We start from the raw sequence: 21,025 nt of genomic DNA, 5'->3' as shown, positions 1-21,025 counted from the left end.
GAGATGGCACAGGGACCAAGAAATTGCAGCGTAGTGCTACAGACCTTGAAGTTGCAGGTTCGATTCCCAGCTTCACCTGCCGCTTTGACTCTGAGAGAAAAGTGGACGATACATCTTGGGTGATCTCCATTAATAAGCTCTCTACAAGGAAGTTTCTTAATCCTGTTAACTCACACCGCTGCGTAAAACTCGGAAGTTTTGAGTTGCTGTGCGAAATTGCAGGCTGCGGCCAACACAGTTGAGGGATCCAGATTAATTCACTTAACCCGCGGTTATAGAAACTTCACTCAGATTTAAATACAACGGCGTTTCTTGAATTTTTCCTCTATAACAATGTGGCTGGCAGGGTCGAGAATTGAACACGTGCTCATCAGCTAAATGCAGCAGCCAGTGGGGCACTGCGGGCGCTGAGAATATTTAACCATTAACTTCAGTTTTGCTCCGATGTTTAGATTAATACCCAATGGTAAAGGGTATTTGTAACTATAGGGTATTTACTCATCAGCATCCAATCAAGTACACCAATACGACTCCAATGAAGCGCTGTATAGCTTTATTACAATCCTCGCCCTAGAAGTAAAGTTTGTCCTGCTCCGGGATTCCAGCCCAGAACCGCCTGTGCCTGTCAGTAGCTATACCAACTGAGCAAACCAGTTGGCTTCCGGATCAGATGGTAGGAAGAGAGTGAATTCAACAACTCGAAATGGGCATGGCATTGGTTCAATATTTAGTGGAATCCGCCAGGTGAAGTAGATTTGCAGTAAACGAGTAAAATGCCCATTAGCCCCTATGGCTACAAAGGAAACCTATATAGCTGCCACAAAAACTGTACAGCTAAAGACAAGTTTACCAAAGCTAACCAACTCAGCGCATTAATCAGCCAAAGATGATTGGCATTAGCGGTTCGTAGTAGCAGGCCCGTCTTGACTATTCTCCGCCGATTGCTAGGTTGGGCGTCTCGCAGGCCTCTTTGGCGTCTATATGCTCACGTGCATACTCAGTTTGTTTTCATTTACGTTATTCAGTTTGATCGCGTTCTCGGCACACTTCAGGGACCCCAGGGCTGTTTTCCCGAACCAAGTAGTTTAGTTTACAGTGTTGCCTTATTCGCACTTTAATAAATGGAAATTGGTTGCTAAGGAAAGAAAATGGCGCAGTAATTGTCTCTTGGACTCCTGGGCACGAGGGGCTCGAGGGAAACGAGGCCGCGGACAGTCTAGCTCGAGGATATACTAACCGAGCGACTAACCTCCCCGACCTCACCCCTCTCCCCTCTACGTACGGCGAGCGCCTCCTCCTTCTCCAAAGACAAGTCTATACCCCACCACAGCGTAAGCTAACGGCGGCAGAGGCGAGGGAATGGCGACAACTACAGACGAACACCTTTCCTAACCTACACAAGTTTTACATCATCTTCCCCGACAGATATGAAAGCATCTGCCCCTGGTGTGGTGGAATTCCAACAACATATCATGTAACATGGGGCTGCTCCGGTCCCAAGCCCCGCGAACTAGACAAACATCACTCCGAGGAACAGTGGGAGTCTGCCCTGCTCAGCTCTGACTTGGCGACGCAGCGAAAGCTGATATCACAAGCAAGAGCAACTGCGGTGGACATTGGGGTCCTGAAATAAGGACTCCACCCAAAATCTGTATTTTCGCCTCTCTATCCTACCTTTTTGGAATAAATGTTTTCTACTACTACTCACATATGTCGGTGGACACCGGAACCGCACCGTAAGGAAAGAGATAAAGGAAGGGGTGAAAGAAGAAAGGAGGAAAGAGGTGTGATTGTTTTCATTTGCGTTCTTTAATTTGATCGCGTTCAAGGCCAACACCCCCCTATATACTAGGAGGTGTTGCCCCGGCACACTGCACAGACCCCAGGGACGGTTTCCCGAAGCAAATTGTCTAGTTCCCAGTCTACAAAATTAATATTGGTCTTGGAGGAAAGGAAATAGAAGGACCTGAGAGAAGAAAGTAAGAAAGAGGTGCCGCAGTGTAGGGCTCCGGAATAATTTCGACCATCTGGTGATCTTAAGCGTGCACAGACATTGCACAGCACACGGGCGCCTTTGCGTTTCGATGGAGGCGTACACCCAGGTACACCGGGAAAAATTTATGAGCTGTTGTTGTAAAGTATAACCCGCACAGCTGTTCGCGATTAAGTTAAGTAATCAGAAGGCGCCCATAAACAGCATGCAACACCATGCAAAGACAAAGCCCGCAAATATCTTACGTAGGAGAAGAAAGCTTTACGGATGTGACCTGTAGCCAGCTCGCTATCCTAGCGCAGTTTCATTGCATTCCTTACTCTCGGCTGGCATAGACGCTTTCAAATAATTAGTCACTGAAATTCCGGGGTAATCATAAACCCGTGGTCAGTTATTTATTTCAATCCGTAATATATGTCCATACACAAAATACCTGCCGTATGTGTTCTATATATATGAAAATATCTCTAAAGCCACAAAATGATACAACAGCTATCTCCTCAAGAACGAACAGGACAGAAAGTTTGAATAGAAATGAAAGGGGCCTTTTTATTCCTTATTTCATCGCGCCATGACGATTTCTATACAATGTACTATTTTTCTTGTAACCACAACCTCTTTTGGCTTCCAGGACATGAAATTGAGTAGAAAGGCTCGTCGTTTGGAATGCCCTAGATAATTGAAAATCATACAAAAAAAACTGGCAAGGAGATCCTTTCGTTGTCGTCTTTCGTACTCATTCAAATTGTATTTGCGTATTGTCTCTGTGTTTTAGAATTATTTACTGTTTTTGTGTCAAGAGATGTCCATGAAAAACGCAATTGAGAGATGTGGTCCCCTTCGCTTCCATAAAATATGTTTGAATCGAATAAGTAAATAGCTGCACCTCTTCAGTGCGACACAGTTATTGCACGTTTCTTTATTTTCTCTCAGTCCATACGCGATCACCTGGTGCGACGTGAAAGGAGACCACCAAGCAGAGCTACAAGATACAGAAGGATTCCTGTTCACGTCATAAGTCCACAACGATTTAAGACCCCGCTAGACAGGACACAGAGCAACACGTTTCCTCGACGTCTCCCGCGTTGGGCACTTTGGTTTTGTCCGTTTATGTCATTAGAGTTCGCCAAGCCGAAGGCTGCGACACGTACATCGAATCCAAAGACATCCTTCAGAGACTGGCTCCCAGCGAAATGTACGTTGCAGTGGTGTCGACCTTTCTATTTAGGAACCAAGCCGACGTGCTGTGGTCACAACTGCTACAATCCAAAAAAACTGCCTGGATGTGCATCAAAGATGGATTCAGGAATTTCTTGAACGACAATGCACAACCGGGACGAAAGAACTTAGCCATTGTGCCGAGTCTCAGGATAAAATGGTGGCTATTCTACCGGCTCTTTGATTCGAGATATGCTTTTCACGCTGCGGTTCACTGGGTTCTCATGTGAGAAAACTCCATGCTTCTCACCGAAAGAGAAAGGCACGAAGAAATCTCGCCTCCAATATAGTTATCCGTGCTGGGCCTCTCCGCTTGCGGACGGGGCAGCGCTTTCATTTACTCAGAGAAGTCATGAAAGCCAGTATTCTACACTGCAAGGGAACATCTGAGCTTACGCGCCTTGTCTCAGTTGACCTGGGTTCCGCAAAAGGACCGTTTCTCCGTAACTGAGATCAGTGTTGGTTGTTTGTATCTACCCCGATACAAGAATGCGAAGAAGGCACCTGGTCCGCCGACTGAGAAGCCATCACTGTGCGATGAACTCCGCTACAGGTTCCTGGGTAACGTGTTGTGCAACAAGAACGTGTCGCTGACTTATTCCGTTTATTTCAGCGTCCCCCAATCGATGTCTTTCATAATTGGCGGGTAAATCGACATTTCGATCAGTCAAACATGTCTCGACGGCAACGCACCGAATTTCTTTTCATTCGCCGAAGTTGACGTCAACTACGACACCTTTTACGCCCGAGCCAATGATACCCGTTCTCGGTCCGTGTTCGCAGTCCTTTCATACTCCGACTGGGGAGGGGCCATCACCTTGGTCTGCATGGGGCATCACTCAGCTCACTCTGTGCAGCGGCAAATTTCGCCCACGACGTGGCTCGGGAAGCAATGTTTGTGCTGGCATCACTCCTCGCTACTTCGGCATCCGGGTCACAGCACCGCCAGCGCACCGGATACCGTCGAATTGTCTATGCTTGCTTGATAGGCATCCTGTCCCTTGCTGTCTACAGCGAAATGACCGCCATGGTGACGGCAACGCGACGAGCCAATCACCCAGACACCCTGAACGAGCTTTAAACTGCAGCACTTGGACGCTGGGAGGGTCGCAGCCTGCGACGCCAAGGCGTCTGCAACATCGGGTGTCCTGGAAGAAGGCTCAACCCAGTCAAGCGTCATCTACAGAGGATACTCCAAGGACGAGTTAACCACGCCGACAATACGAGACTGCTTGCGTATGGCTGCCAAGCACGACAGGGCTGTCCGCTTGAGCCAAGATGCGTCATACAGGAACGGAACCAAGGAATCTGTCCGTTCCGCGAGCCCTTCATGTTGCTGGACGGCATTCCAGTTAGGCATAATTTCTCTCACCTACCAGCCCTGAGCAAGGTACTGTTAGCAGTGTGAGAAGCGTCCTTGAAGAGTTTACTCTTTAAAATTGCAGTGATGAAATCATCGTGCCGAGTGAGCTGAGCATCGAGTTGATAGATTTCCCTAAACATTGCTGGCTTCTGCAGGCTGTGGCAGCCACAGGTTTGTAGTAGAATGCCTGATTTGCCTCCTCTTGAAATTTCTCCTTTGGCTGCTCGAATAAACAGATTACGACGGATTGTGCCGTCATGAAAATCAAATCGCTCTTTTTACTTTGCATGTATGTTTTAACTAATGCAAAACATTCTTTATTTTCTGTTTGATCAATGACGTCGGTATCCCACGTTATGCTAAGAACGATATATTTTTCCTTTTTTATTTACAGTAAACTGATATGCACCCGCCTAAATATGGAGAATAATCCAGCCCTCTAAAGCAGTTCGGCATTGCGAAAGAAATGTCGCACTTGCACCCTCTGCGCTCTGCAGTGTTCTTCGTGTAAACACGCACGACGGTGTCTCTCGTGATGTTTGCCGCAGAACTAATGTACCAAATGTCGTTCAGAATACTGAATACTCTCTCAGTTATGCACACGGCACTACTAGCAGATAGGTATGCATGCCGCTTATGTAATCTCAGCGCACGACTAATTTCAGTATAGCAAATTGTTATGGGGCTTTTCTAACACAGTCCATTTCACTCACAGCCACGTGTAATACGAAAGGATGCCTCTACATAGCTGTCTCTGCAAAAACAAAGCTATCCTTGCAGTTCACACTAAAAAGAGACACCATTGATGGGCGGCCATGAGCGGCCCAAATTATGTGTTGAATGACGCGCCAACAATGCAATTTTTTCTTGCCTACTTATGAATAGCTCGGTCGCCTCTTTGAAATACTTTGTGCTTATTTGTGTACATTACGAATTGGCGGCTTTTCGTTGCAGAGTATGCTGCAAGTAGCTGAGATTTCTTTATTTAAGACAAATAAAGGACTGCTGTTACAGCCAATGAGGTGTTTTCACTGAGACCTCAGAGATAAGGCCATTCTGCAAAATGGCTGCCCCAGCTCAGGTGCTTCAGTATCGATGGCAGATGCCGGGGCTAGCAAAAATCTTTTCCTTCCTTTTTACTATTATTTTTAATAAAACCACTACCACCACCACGTGTGAGAGCAAATGAATGAAACCTACGGTATGGTCTCAGAGCAACGACGTGAAGCACCACCTTCCACCCAGTTCCACCTTCCCCCTACAGAAGCGCCACCCACCACACATCTTAAACCGATAAGAAGAACGCATTCACCTTGGCCCTCTAGGAGTAGCCCGATTTTTCATCCTCAAGCATATAGCTTCCGCAACTAGAAGCCCATTAGTAACCACCCTCAGCCCACCTCTATCTTACTGAAGACATCCACCCTCTTGCACCCGGCACAAACGTCCTCTCACAAGAAACTCGCAGCAACGTAACAAAAATAATGACAGAGTTTTAACACCGTGAAATCGTGTATGAGGAACGAAAGCACTTGGTTTCGAATTAGCTTCCCTACAGCCAAAACACTGCCTTGTCTTTCGAATTCGTTTGACTCTTTCCTCGACATTGAATTACATTGCCCTCCAAGCGAATTTCTTCTAGGCTTTCGTACCATGTGACCTTCCCCTAGCCACGTTGTATTCAAGTCATCTCAAAGCTCAAAAATCCAGGCTGTGGAGACACACCGGCTTTTTCAGGATTGCAAGCGAAGTAGTGCTTTCGCACTAAATAATTTCGCAGAGACATTTAAAAGAGTGCTTACGTGTGGGAATTCGAAAGCATGAGTGTTCCTGGGCGCATTGTTTACGCGTAATATTTGCACATGAATTAAAGTGATTAACGCGGCAGCGTTAAGGAGCTCTTGTCGCAGAAAAGCCGGTGTCGTCGGCGCCGGCTGTGACCAGAAAATTCCTCCTCCTCCTCCTTGCAATGTATGCCACTGCCCCAACAAATAGCGCGCGACGGCAGCGCAAGGAAAGGAAGGGACGCCTGTCAGATATTTCGGTGGGCAACCAGGACGGTGGGCAACCCGGACCCGGAGGGAAGGTAAATGAAATGAAAATTGGTTTTAAGGAAAGGAAGTGAGGCCTGTCTCATGTATCTTTGTGAACACACGAACCGCGCCATAAGGAAAGGAAAATGAAATGAAAATTGAGTTTAAGGAAAGGAAGTGGCACGTCTGACATATCTTTCGTTTGGGCGCAGTGGGGCCGTGCGTACACGCAGGAATCACGCGGTGAGCGGCGAACAACGCAGCGCATATCGAAAGCGCGTTCACCACGAAGCTTGCGGCTTGCTGCCCGTTCGTTCAGAATGTCCGGACCCCGTAGAGTATCTGTTACGGGTCCAATTGGACTTATTTTTGGAAATGTGGCGGAGAGTTTGAAGGTTGCTTCACTCCCGCCACCGGTTGGCCCGGTATTGCACTACCTCCGGGATCGGCCTTGTCTTTAGCGCGTATTTACTATCCTGTCTTTCTATCACATCTTTCAACTCTCCTACTATCTGCACGTGGTAGCGATTGAGGCTCGGCTTGAGCCAGTGGGCAGGCCTGTGCACTTTCCTTTTATTTCTTCCTCGCAACAAGAGACAGACAGACCTGTTCGTTCAGCGCGGAAGCGATGCTGGCGTTCGTGGCATCGGGTTTGTCGAGAACGATGTGCGGACGAACTACGACTGCAACTTGAGTCTCGCGCGTTACGGCAAGGCGCCTGGCAGCGCTTCTACGTGGTTTGCCGCTGCGCGCGTCCGTTTCACCGTACGTAGCAGAGCAATTTGTCTAACGGGCAAGGCGTTGCGCCGAACGGGCGATGGCGTTCCGTGGACTGCCTGGCAGTGCTGCAACACACTGTTGCGTTCCACTCTTAAAGGCGAAGGTTAAGCGTCCTCCATTTTTTTTTTCTAAGAGCTTAGATTGTTCGTTTGTTTGTTTGCTTGTTTCTTTGCTTGTTTGTTTGCTTGTTTGTTTGTTTTTTGGGTTTAACGTTCAAAAGCGACGCAGGCTATGAAGGACGCAGTAGTGAAGGTCTCCGGAAATTTCGACCAGCTGTGGTTCTTTAACGTGCACTGACATCGCACAGTACACGGGCCTCTGGAATTTCGCCTCCGTCGAAATTCGACCGCCGCGGCCGGGATACAGCCCGCATCTTTCGGGTCAGCAGCCGAGCGGCATAACCACTGTGCCACCGCGGCGGCTCTAAGAGCTGATGTGTTTGCGCACTCGTTGCCCAGCAGACCGCAAACGTTCCCACCCTCTCGCCGCATGGCAATCAGGTTGACCTAGTTTGCATTAAGAAGGTGGCAGTTTGGGCTTGTTGGTAGCGCATGACATAAGAGTAGCAAAACAACACACATGAGTGCTAACTTCAAACAGTTTATTGTGAACCGCGAGACAGTAAAATGCACGAAATGGCGAAACATTGCGGAGGCATAGGAGACAAATGTACTCGCAAAGAATTTGACTACCTTAGAAACCCCTACAATCTTCGTTTCCTGCGATAGCGGCTTAATGTGTGTGGATTGTGGAGGCAGCAAGGTGGTTGAATTCGATGTTAGCCGTGGACATAATAATAATAATAATTGGTTTTGGGGGAAAGGAAATGGCGCAGTATCTGTCTCATATATCGTAGGACACCTGAACCGCGCCGTAAGGGAAGGGTAAAGGAGGGAGTGAAAGAAGAAAGGAAGAGAGAGGTGCCGTAGTGGAGGGCTCCGGAATAATTTCGACCTCCTGGGGATCTTTAGCGTGCACTGACATCGCACAGCACACGGGCGCCTTAGCGTTTTTCCTCCATAAAAACGCAGCCGCCGCGGTCGGGTTCGAACCCGGGAACTCCGGATCAGTAGTCGAGCGCCCTAACCACTGAGCCACCGCGGCGGGGCCCGTGGACATGCAATAAACGTTTTGTATGTACACTCTTCCTCACAAATATACAGCCCAAGAGATTTGCTTCCAACCCGAGTAGCGGGGTTCTTAAGCCCATTTGACAGTCGTAAGCTTGATATATAGGGTTGAGGACTTAAAGGGGCTGTGAAGGGGGATCTAATAAAGTTGCGGCATGCCTGGGATATTGAAGCACGCCGCTTCACGAATAGTGTCCAGCAAGGATTTTTTAAATGCGCGTTGTAGAAGATCAGTTATCTGTAGTTAAAATTTGAATTTCAGCGCCTTCGCGCATTTTTCTCTCCTCTCGTCAATTTTTGCACGCTGGAAGGTAAGCGCTCCTTCGCCGACCCCCCTCTGGGAGCGGAGCTTCCCGACCCGCCGGAGATAAGCGGCTTATTGGCCGCGGCCACGGTAGCTGCCTGAGGTCTGTAAGAATCTAACCAATGGCCACCTCTCACCATGTCTACGCAGATGCGTGGGACGGAGGAGGGTGCGAGCATGAAAAAGTCGCCGGGAAGGGCTCGCCAACTTTGACGCGTAATTGTGGGTCGTCTGCTGCGTGTAGAAGAGTATTATTTGGCTCTGGTTTTCATGGGAACACAGTGCAGTGATTAAGTGAGTTAATGTTCTCTCTTCGGAAGGGATTTCAGAGTCCCTTTAAGTTCCTCCCGCCTTCATGAGAATGGCAGCCGCATTGCACGGTTCAGCAGCAGACCCCATGGGCTGTATACTTTGACAAAGGCTTCACAGATGCTGTCAATAGTAAATAGAAGGCAATGTTAGCGAAAAAATTTAATTTCATCGTCCTCATTCGTTGCATTATTAAACCTATATATGCCACCTAATTGTGATTGTGCGGATTACAAAGTAAATCGATAAATCTCGACCTAACGCTTAGGATTTGAAGAAAAATATTTTATTTTTACGGAGTCACCTTCCACTTACTTTGGCCGGCGGGTTTGCGTTAGTGCGTCTGATTGGAACGTCGGGTTTATAGCCATGATCAAGTGAATTAAAATTATACGTGGCGCAGCGCATCCAATTAGCACATCAGGTTTATAGTTAAGATCAATTCAAGAAACGATATACGTGTCTTGGGTCAAAAGACCTGTTTCTGCCTTTTTTTCAATAAGAAACATTTTCTCGGGAATGCGAACTCTTTAAACGAGCTCGAACGGGTTTCTCAGGTGGGGCACACAATCACAATTAAAAAGAAAACACATGTAAGTCACTTCGCTTGCTCTTTACCCGGTTTCTATATTGGTGCTTCTTTTCTGTCTGCATTTTCTGCTCTGTTGCTTGTCTGTAGTGACAGCTTTCCACCCAAATTACCACGTGTCATGTTCTCCGTTTGAAACATTTTGTGTCACCTAGATTGTGAGTCACAAACTCGCCCCGCCGTCCCCTTTTTGTTTGCTTTCCCGCGATACACCCTGCAGCAACAGCCTCAACTCGAGGAGGGGCGCGTCCCGTGACTATCCCTGTAGTTACCCTAATTAACAAGAGAGGGCGCCGGCGTAGCAGCGACACGAGCGCCACAGATGGCCCGAGGAAGACGACACACTTTCTTGGCTGGGACGTCGTCGCGAGTGGACGTGTCGCCCGCGGCGCTCCACTCTCCGCCAGCGGGACGAGGCCTCATGGGCAAGAACGTTCTCCCGCATCTCGTCTCGTCCAGCCGTAGAGTATCCCCTGCCCCAGCGTGGGCGATCATTCGCTCTTAACTTTGCTGGCTAGTCGGGCGACCTCGATTCCTTAGCTTGTTTTGTTGCCAGCTGGCGTTATTGTTGTTGTAGAGATAAATTCATGTTTGTGTCGGCCAGAGTGTCGTTCCTTTACTCCCTCAGAGCAAAGCCCGACGTGGCCGGCGTGCGCTCGGTAGCGTAGTGGACCACGGGGTAGGACCCGGCGGTTGTGAAGTGTGTGTGAAAGGAAGAAAATATGCCGTCTTCGAAGATTGAAATTTTGTTTTCTTGGTTAGTTGAGCTTCAGTTTATAAATCTCAGGTTTACTTATTGTCATGTTTGCACCGTATTCAGGTGTCAACTTCCTTTCCAATAAAACCGTCATAATAACGGCGTGTGTCCTGTGCCTTCTTAGTTTTCGTAAAGTTCGCGCCACCAAAATTTCATGACCGATGTTGAAACTACTCCGGGCATATTGCTTCGTCGTAAAAGCACAGAAAACGTGGACGAAAGGAAGAATCAAGACCCAAAACAAGCGCTATTGCGCAACAAAATATTTTTGGAAGCCTTTATTGATATCTTCCGATAACTGCTTCCAATAAATATATAGTTGCGAAACAACGCTCATGTCATGTCTTGCTTCCTCCTTCCGTCCACGTCTTTCGCGTCACTTTCACCAAGAATCTGATTCAACTCGCCCAACTTTCCAGTTGAGTGCATATTCTTGATTTTTACCCTCCAGTTATGCGTTCGGCTTTCCAATGCCGTAATTAACTAACAGAGTAATCAAACTTTGATATGCACCCAAGAGTCGGTTTCTTTAGCTTAAGCATATTTCTATTTCAAGGCGGCCACGGCTGACCCAGTACAGGGTTAATAGGTAAGATATGGGAGAGGCATTTGCCTTGCAGTGGGCGTGGTCAGGCTAATGATGACGATGATGCCTGCTTTATAGCATCGCGTACTTTCTTTTAGAAACAGAAATTTAACCAGTTAATTCTGCCGAATAAGCAGAATTTTGTTTCAACGGCAAGCGCATAAACGGTTCTAAGCAAATAATAGGGCACTCGACTACCGACGCACTTTTTCTCGGTATATTTTTTTTTCACGTCAAGCACTTAGACTGTTGCAAGAAGATACTAGGCACGCGCTTTAAATTAAAATAAACTTTACTTTTGAATTTTATTTCAGAAACATATCTGACAACCAACCGACTTCTTCGTCAGAAATGAGTATATCAACCACTGTAGCTCGACGGCGTGCAGCCTCCCGTATTTTTTAGGAAAGTTTACAGCTACATTCACATTATTTAGTTCCGGTCGTGTGTCCTGACCTTATTTGCAAACGCTTTTGGTTCGATAACACAGTGCGCTCTCGTAGTCAATACACTCCAATAAGCGTATCAGAGGAGTGGAGATCGACACCAAGTTACGCCTTTCATTTACCGTACATACGAAGCTGCAGCGCCCGCAGGAAGTATTGAAGAGAGAAGGAGATATATAAACAAAGAAACAGAAAAAGTAAATATTAAATTAATATAACAAATAACAAAACAATATGTCTATGCAATGAAGCCAGAAGTGCCACAGCCGAAGGGAACTAGTTCTACAGGAGAAATTTCCGGCAACCATTATCGTTTCAGCACTTTACTTCTTCCCCATTTATGTCCCTTCTTCGAATCGAGCCAAAGGTTTAGGTAGGAGCTGTTGAGAAAAAAGTTCGTTAAAACTTTACCGCAGGGAGAAGCATACGTTGTAATAGCATTTAACGAAAACACGATCATAGGCAGCTCAACACAAGGCATCTATTAGCGCAGAATCTAAACTAAGAACATTAGAGCAAAAGGGAACCAAGATTCTTCAGCTGCAATCAAAGTAACGTACGACTGCACCACAGTCGTGTATTTATAGTAAAATATGGGAAACGCCTCTATTAATTCTCTCCATAATTGATATTTACATGTGTTCCAAACGTGTTATTGAAAATGTGTGTTTACGTGCGTTCCTAATGTGTTCACAACAGAAGAAATACAATCACACCTCTCCCTTATTTTCACTCGTCTAAAGATGTTCACTTGCGGTCGAAAAAAAATGGGCAGTTTTGATAAGGCATCTTCGGTTTCTGTGCGGAATAGTTCCCCGTTATGTTCCTACTTCAGACTCAGATATAAATAACTTTTTTTCACATACAAGCGTTTCACAAGCTTGTGGTAACTCGACAAAAAAAAGAGCACACATTACTTTTCTCCGCTTACGGCCGCTGACGCAGGGTACTGCTCTTTGGGAACACGTGCAGTTGTTTCGCGTACAAAAGGTTCAATTCTTTGCCTTTCTTGGCGAATAAAAGACGATAATGGTGATGATGAAAAATGGTGTTGAATTGGGGAATAAGAAAATGCTTGGGTAAAAAGTGCCATGGCTGGTCTGTTGGTCACTAAAAAACGGGTTCACTTCCAGCCCGAAGACATCTTTCAACCAGCCCACATCGCACTTTTGATCCAAGACGTATTAACAGTGTGCACCAATAGTCGTGCCTGACAGTGCGCCTAGTTAACAGCCTTTCAATGCTTAAATATTAGGCTGCTTAAGACCACCAACTTGACTACAATAAAGATCGGCACTTCTTAACAGCCGTTTACCCTTCCGGGTCTATCTCACCAGCGCGATGCTTTAACGTCAATTTAAAATGGCTATGGTTTAGCTGTGGTTAAGCCTGGAGTGACGCGAGAGCTACATCTGGCCGAGTGGAACTCGCTCAGCCGAATTACAAAGTAAGCCTTTCGGCGCTCCGTTTCGCTGGGCGCTCCTTCTTCATCTTCGTCTCTGGACGTAGATTCACTCTCCCCCTCTCCACTCAATCCCCACCCCACTCGGTTGCGCCGGCGCGCCGCCGGCGGAAGCAGCTGCTCCGCACCACGTGACGAGCCACGGAGCTCAAGGGATGCCACGCTGAGGGCTCGAAGAGCTAGCGTAGTGTAGCTCTCGCTACAAAAGATAATCGTATTATTCACATCGGTGAAATCCTCACAGAAGGGCGTCATTAACACACCAATTCGAACCAGGAAACCCTCGTGGGGTTGCTCAGACTCCAAATACCTGCATGCTAAAGAGACAAAATTAGGTCTTAAGACTGTTTCTCCGTCTTCTGCTTGTAAAGAAGTTTCGCGTCATACTCTAACTTCAGATGTGCTTATCTATAAATATTTGCTTAAAAGAAACATTTTCACAAATATCTGACCACTCCCAAAAAATAGAAAAGTTGTTACTGAGTCATTCAAATAATCAGGGGCGTGTTACTGCGACTTCGGGTCATTATAACTGATCACGGGTGGTAGCCGCGGCTAAGATGTCTGCAGTTCTGAACTTTCCATCTGAGTGAATAAAAAGGATTTGACGTCTGATCTGAAAAACATTCTAGTGGCCGCTAATGCTCATGCGCTATTTTGCGGTGCTGCTGTTGATCTGCCCTGCACTGGTTTTTATGAAGCTTTTTACGTTCAGTCCTCTAAACTCAAAATTCACAGATATCTTTACACAGATATTCATTTTCAAGCAGTCTGAAAGAAGGCATTGTGAGATCTTCTAAACAAAGGTAAGAAAATGCTAAACGGCGAGGGTTTTTTTTTTCGTAGAGTACAGAGCTAAAGATAAGACTGTCCCCTTAACTGTCGCCCGTCACAACAAACATTGAATAACAGCCACTAATCGTCCTGGCTACCTCACAACTTGGTTATGGCTTAAAGATGCAAAGAAACAAAATAAACCCATCATTCTGTTTATTTTCCCGGGAGCGATGAGCATTTGCGGAAAGGCCCAAAATAACGTCCTTAATACATCATGCAGGATGTGCCGGGGAGCATCATGGGATAGCTGAGAAACGCAGAAATCATGGCAGCGTGCAAATTGGTAGAAATGAGCTTCGTTCCACGCGTTTTTGACGTCAGCCACGGTCGTCATGGTGGGTACCGGGAGATCCTTTGCACGGATGCTCTCGCACGGTGGCGATGGGGAAGAGTGGTCACTGCAGCACATCAACACTCGACTACAGTATTTGCTCGCAGATGCCATTCTGATCGCAATAATTAGATAGCGAAGAATAGCCGCAAGAGAATGCAACTATGCAGAACAAGTACGGTCTAAAGCGGGGTTTTCCAATGACAGTAAAGGAAAACAAATACGAAAGACTATATGAAAAATGCGGCCTTATGAAAAGATGGGCCATTGCAGAGAACTCCTGGTGTGCGGAGCATGCACAGAGTAGGCTTCATCTATTTTTAGACTCCGGAAAGTCTGGCGGTGTTTAATATTTCTTAACTAAGTTTCCCAGTTGTATATAGGGTGGTGAAGCGTGGAAAATAAAGCGCAAGATAAGAAGATGGGCTTCATAACAGGCCGCGTAGTTGTGCTTATTGCCACCTAGTGTTGCCAGGTGGCGCAAGCTGTCCGCGAAGACGATGAGGTTGCGATCGTGCTTTCGCGGATCGGCCGCCATTACCGTCTCCTCTTGCCGACTCCAGCTGTTGAAGCGTCTCTCTGTGAGAACTCCGTGACAATTTGGTGGAGGTGCGGGGTACGAGTATCCCATGCAAGAAACCCCTCCAGGGAGCCGTGCCGCCAGCCCTGCGCCGATTGACACCCCGGTACACCGCTTCAGCCGGAGGCTGCAGGGACTTTCACCGGAGCTTGGACCACTCGCGACAGTCATGATACCAGCCACCGGTATTCTCACGCAAGCTGCCGGTGCTACACCTGCCCACTATACCTTGCAGACCCCGCGGGTTCCCAAGGCCTTCCACGGGGACCTTTTCGAAGACGTGGAGGACTGGTTCCTTCACTTCGAGCGTGTGGCTGCTTATAACCAGTGGGACGACGCCGCGAAACTAAGAAACGTCTACTTTAGCCTAGAGGAGTGTTGCCAGGTGGCGCAAGCTGTCCGCGAAGACGATGAGGTTGCGATCGTGCTTTCGCGGATCGGCCGCCATTACCGTCTCCTCTTGCCGACTCCAGCTGTTGAAGCGTCTCTCTGTGAGAACTCCGTGACATTATAATCTTCCAGTGCTCATGTTCCTTGTCTCCAGCGCTTTACAGTATTTTTAGGCGAAATTCTAGACGCCCGCGTACTATGCGATGTCAGCGCACGTTAGAGACCCCAGGTGGTCGAAATTTCCGGAACCCTTCACTGCGCCGTCCCTCATAACCTTAGTCGCTTTGGGACGTTAAACCCCAAGAAACATAAATCGCTTTAAAGTTTTTCAAGCGTATGTTATTATTGACCTTTAGCCTGTTTACCATTTACAGAGCCAACAAATGATGGCCCCACCAGTCGAGCATTGAGGCAGCGGCCCTTGTTAAGATATCTTCTTGACGGCACCTTTCAGTTCCAGAAGCTCGCTTCCTAGGTAGGAAGATAAACATTCGCCTTTCTCCCGCACGACTGTTTTTCCACGTCTACAACAAAGGCTACCAGCACATCTCGCTCTCTCTGGTCCGCATATACAAAAATAACGTGTGTGCTCGTAGACCAGAAGGAGCCAGATATACTATAAGCCTTTATTATACACGTGGAATAGCAGTCGTGCATGAGCAAGCCTAATATTTATGTTTCTATCGAGAAAGTTAACTTCTTGAATCGGAAAGGGCCTTTGCGCATGCGGTTCAATGGATGGTAGTTTTCAGGGACGTGGTTGTTGCTTACATAAATGTATGGTTTTCTGTGAATAAACTCAGTTTACCTCCAGCCTTTGTGTTGCCTGCTCTACATTCGTCCCAGTGGTTTAACGCTAGTGCTATGTCCCATCTGCTATATAAACAACAAGTAGCCCAGCTTTGAGCTTAAACAGTGGAGCAAAACGCGGCACAAATTTCTAGATCGTCGCCAGTATTTTTGTTCACAGATGTAAAAAAATAAATACTGCCAAAATATTCTTTACCATCCTGGCATCGCACTCACCAAATATGAAAAGTCCAGCTGGAGAGGAAAACAGTACGATGTAATAAAGCTTTAAATTTGTTTTCTTAATTTTCTCCCATTCCATGGGGGAAAATGAGAATGAACAGGGGAAAACCCCGCCGCGGTGGCTCAGTGGTTAAGGTGCTCGGCTACTGATCCGGAATTCCCAGGTTCGAACCTGACCGCGGCGGTTGCGTTTCGATAGAGGCGAAACGCTAAGGCGCCCGTGTTCTGTGCGATGTCAGTGCACGGTAAAGATCCCCAGGTGGTCGAAATTAATACCGGAGACCTCCACTACGGCACCTCTTCTTCCTTTCTTCTTTCACTGCCTCCTTTATCCCTTCCCTTACGGCGCGGTTCAGGTGTCCAACGAGATATGACACAGATGCTGCGCCATTTTGCTTTCCCCAAAAACCAACTAAAAATTTTTAAAAAATTTCAGGGGCAAAATGAGATGCACTTCCAAAATCACCATACTATTAATCCTTAAAATGAATGCAAACGAAGTTGGCTGCATGGATGCTTCGACAATTTCTGAGTCAATTTGAATGACAGGCAAAGCTTAACTAAGACCCAATCCACAACTGTTTTGTTCCGTGGGCCACTACCGGCTGCATAGTTCTGCCTCCAGGCCGCGCGATGTTTTTGAATTTTCGGCCTTTAACACATTTTTTTCTGTTTTACTGCCACAATTGCTACTCTTTCGGTCAGTCTTGTTGAATGGACTGAGCTTAATTACCCGAAGCTACCAGAGGAAATAGCGGCACCGGTAAACGGGGTCCACCTGCTTGCAATCGCCAGGCCCCATGCACCTCCCAGTTTCCTTGTGTCAAGTTACTATTACTACTGGTACTAAGTACCATCATGCTCTTACTACTACGGACTACTGCTGGTATATCTACTACTAGTACTACTACTGCAACAAATGGTATGTCCCGCTCGCCATGTTTGATAATAGCTCTAGGCTATCCGGGCCTAGGATGCGTCATCAAAGGCTAACGTACAGAGCTTAAAATCAATTTTACCCACTTTATAGCTTTCTCTAAAAGTGCAGCTACCGGCAGCCTCAGTGATACAAGTCCAGCTTTCATGGACATTTGTTTCAATTTTTAGGCAACTGTAGATTATTTGCAACATACTCTTATGAACATATTGGTGAGAATAGTCTGACCATCACTAACAAAATGTTGCTTTTAAAGTGTGTCCTGCATTTGCACCCAGTGGTTAATGCTGCCATTGAAAACCAATTCAATGTTTTTCTGCCCATAATTTGGAGGAAACTGCATAAAATTGTAAGGTGCTGTTTGAGGAAAGGAAATTGCACAGTAACCGTCTCACATATCTCGGTGGACACCCGAACCACGCCTTAAACGAAGGGATAAAGGAGGTGGGGAAAGAAGAGAAAACTGGAAATTGAAAGTTGGATTTTTTTCACCCGCCGTGGTGGCTCAGTGGTTAGGGCGCTCGACTACTGATCCGGAGTTCCCGGGTTCGAACCCGACCGCGGCGGCTGCGTTTTTGTGGAGGAAAAACGTGAAGGCGCCCGTGTGCTGTGCGATGTCAGTGCACGTTAAAGATCCCCAGATGGTCGAAATTATTCCGGAGCCCGCCACTACGGCACCTCTTCTTTCTTTCTTCTTTCACTCCCTCCTTTATCCCTTCCTTGACGGCGCGGTTCAGGTGTCCAACGATATATGAGACAGATACTGCGCCATTTCCTTTCCCCCAAAAACCAATTATTATTATTATTATTATTATTTTTGAAGAAAGGCGCGGCGCTGCGCCACGGCCGAACACCTGTGGCTCGGTGCAACTAGTGGCGCATGCGCAGTAGTGACTAGGGAGCGAGAGAAAAATACCCGTAGCGAGGCGCGCGTTGTGACGTCATGTGCCTCCTCGAAGCATCGCCACAGCGAAATCTCAACTTCGCGGCCAGTAAAGCTTTCGCTTGAATAATTTCGATCACCTGGGGATCTTTAACATGCACTGATATTGCACAGCTCACGTGCGCCTTTTGCGTTTTGCCTCTATCGAAACGCTGCTCCCGCGGTAGGGTTCGACCCCGGGTAAACCGGCTCAGTAGACGAGCGCCTTAACCACTGCGCTCCGTGAACGCAGTGGCCCAGCACAGATAATTTTAATGAAGGCGATATTTTTCGTACCTTGCTCTTTCGGTGACAAGTACGGAGTTTCCCCGAATGAGAACCCAATGGACAGCGGCGTGAAAAGCGAAACAATCCGGCAGAATAACCACACCTTTATCTTGAGACTCGGCACAATGGCGACAAGGTATTTCGTCCCTGTTGTGCATTGTCGTTCAAGAAATTCCTGGATCTATCGCTGCTGAACGTCCAGGCAGCTTTTTGGGATGGTAGCAGTTTTGACCACAGCGCGTCGGCATGGTTCCGAAATAGAAAACTGACACCTCTACAACGTTCATTTCGCCGGGAGCCCGTCTCTGAATGATATCTTTGGATTCGATGTTATGTGACGCAGCCTTCGGCTTGGCGAACTCTTATAACATAAGTGGACAAAACCAAAGTGCCCAGGTGATCGTCTATGGACTGACAGAAAATAAAGCAACTTGCAAAAACTGTGTGGCACTGAAGAGGTGCAACTATTTACTTATTCGATTCAAAAATATTTTATGGAAGCGATGGGGACATCTCTCAATTGCGTTTTGCATCGACGTGCCTTGACACAAAAACAGGAAATAATTCTAAAACGCAAAGAGACAATTCGCAGATTCAATTTGAATGACATCGAGAGACAGCAACGAAGGGATCTTCTTGTCAGTTTTTTTGGATGATTTTCAATTTTCCAGGGCGTTTCGAACGACGAGCCTTTCTACTCAATTCCATCTCCTGGAAGCCAAAAGAGGTTGTGGCTACAAGAGAAATTGTACATTGTATAGAAATCGTCATGGCGCGATGAAACAAGCAACAAAAAGGCCCCTTTCCTTTCTATTTCAGCTTTCTGTCATGTTCGTTATTGAGGAGATAGCTGTTGTATCATTTTGTGTGTTTATAGATATTTTCACATATATATTGAACATATATGGCCCATATATTGTGTCAGGACATGCATTACAAATTTAAATAAATAACTGACCACGGGTTTATGATTACCTTCGAATTTCAGTGACTAATTGTTTGAAAGCGTCTATTACAGCCCAGAGTAAGGAATGACAATGAAACTGTGCTAAAATAGCGAGCTGGCGACAGATCACATCCATAAAGCTTTATTCTCCTACGTCTGATATTTGCGCGCTTTGTTTTTGCATGTTGTCGGATACTGTTTACGGGTGCCTTGTGATTACTTAATCGCGAACAGCTGTGCGGGTTATACTTTACAACAACAGCTCATAACATTTTCCCGGTGTACCTGGGTGTACTCCTCCATTGAAACACAAAGCTGCCTGTGTGCTGTGCGATGTCAGTGCACGGTAAAGATCCCCAGGTGGTCAAAATTATTGCGGAGAACTACACTGCGGCACCTTTTTCTTACTTTCTTCTCTCAGACCCTTCTATTTTCTTTCATCCAAGACCAATATTAATTTTTTAAACTGTGAGTAAGACAACACTTGGAACTAGACTATTTGCTTTGGGAAACAGGCCCTGGTGTCCGTGAAGTGTGCCGGGAACGCGATCAAACTCAAGAACGTAAATGAAAACAATCGCACCTATTTCTTCCTTTGTTCATTAACCCCCTCCTTTGTTCCTTTCCTTTCGGCGCGGTTCTGGTGTCCACCGACATATGTGAGACAATTACTGCGCCATTTTCTTTCCTTAGCAACCAATTTTCATTTATTAAACTGCGAATAAGGCAACACTGTGAACCAAACTACTTGCTTCGGGAAACCAGCCCTGGAGTCCCTGAAGTGTGTCGAGAACGCGATAAAACTGATAATAATAATAATTGGTTTTGGGGGAAAGGAAATGGCGCAGTATCTGTCTCATATATCGTTGGACACCTGAACCGCGCCGTAAGGGAAGGGATAAAGGAGGGAGTGAAAGAAGAAAGGAAGAGGTGCCGTAGTGGAGGGCTCCGGAATAATTTCGACCACCTGGGGATCTTTAACGTGCACTGACATCGCACAGCACACGGGCGCCTTAGCGTTTTTCCTCCATGAAAACGCAGCCGCCGCGGTCGGGTTCGAATCCGGGAACTCCGGATCAGTAGTCGAGCGCCCTAACCACTGAGCCACCGCGGCGGGTCGATAAAACTGAATAACGCAAATGAAAACAAACTCAGTATGCACGTGAGCGTATAGACGCCAAAGAGGGCCTGCGAGACGCCCAGCCTAGCAGTCGGCTGATAAACGTGAAGACGGGCCTCCCACTACGACCCGCTCGACTGCTGATGCCAATCAGCTTTGGCTGATTAATGCGATGAGCCGGTAAGCTTGGGTCTACTTCTTTGTCTTTAAAGTTTTTGTGGCAGTTATATAGATTTCCTGTGTAGCCGTATGGACTAATGGGCATTTACTCGTTTACTGCAAATCTACTCCACCTGGCGGATTCCACTAAATATTGAACCAATGCCATTGTCATTTCGAGTTGTTGAAGAATTCACTCTCGTCTTACCATCTCTTTTCATAGCCAACTGGTTTGCTTAGTTGGTATAGCTACTGACATGCAGTGGCGGCGGCTCTGGGCTGTAAACCCGGACCAAGACAAATTTTACTTCAAGAGCGAAGTTTCTAATAAAAGTGTAATGTAGTCGTAATGGTGCACTTGAGTAGATGCTAATGAGCAAATACTCTCTAATTACAAATACCCTTTACCTTTGGTTATTCCTGCAAACATTGGACCAAATCTGAGGTTAATGGTTAAATTGTGACACCGCCCGCGGTGGCTTAGTGACTGCCGCATTTAGCTGATGAGCACGT

The 21,025-nt window shown here is 46.8% G+C and overlaps 1 pseudogene; it reads left to right on the top strand.

Annotated features, from left to right (window-relative positions):
- Nucleotides 1-6,927: 6,927 nt before the first annotated feature.
- Nucleotides 6,928-7,066, top strand: LOC144105820 (U2 spliceosomal RNA; annotated as a pseudogene).
- Nucleotides 7,067-21,025: the final 13,959 nt, after the last annotated feature.

This window comes from Amblyomma americanum, chromosome 9 (assembly GCF_052857255.1).
Source record: "Amblyomma americanum isolate KBUSLIRL-KWMA chromosome 9, ASM5285725v1, whole genome shotgun sequence".
Lineage (NCBI taxonomy): Eukaryota > Metazoa > Arthropoda > Arachnida > Ixodida > Ixodidae > Amblyomma > Amblyomma americanum.
The sequence above is the reverse complement of the archived record's forward strand: the minus strand, read 5'-3'. Positions and strand labels throughout refer to the sequence as shown.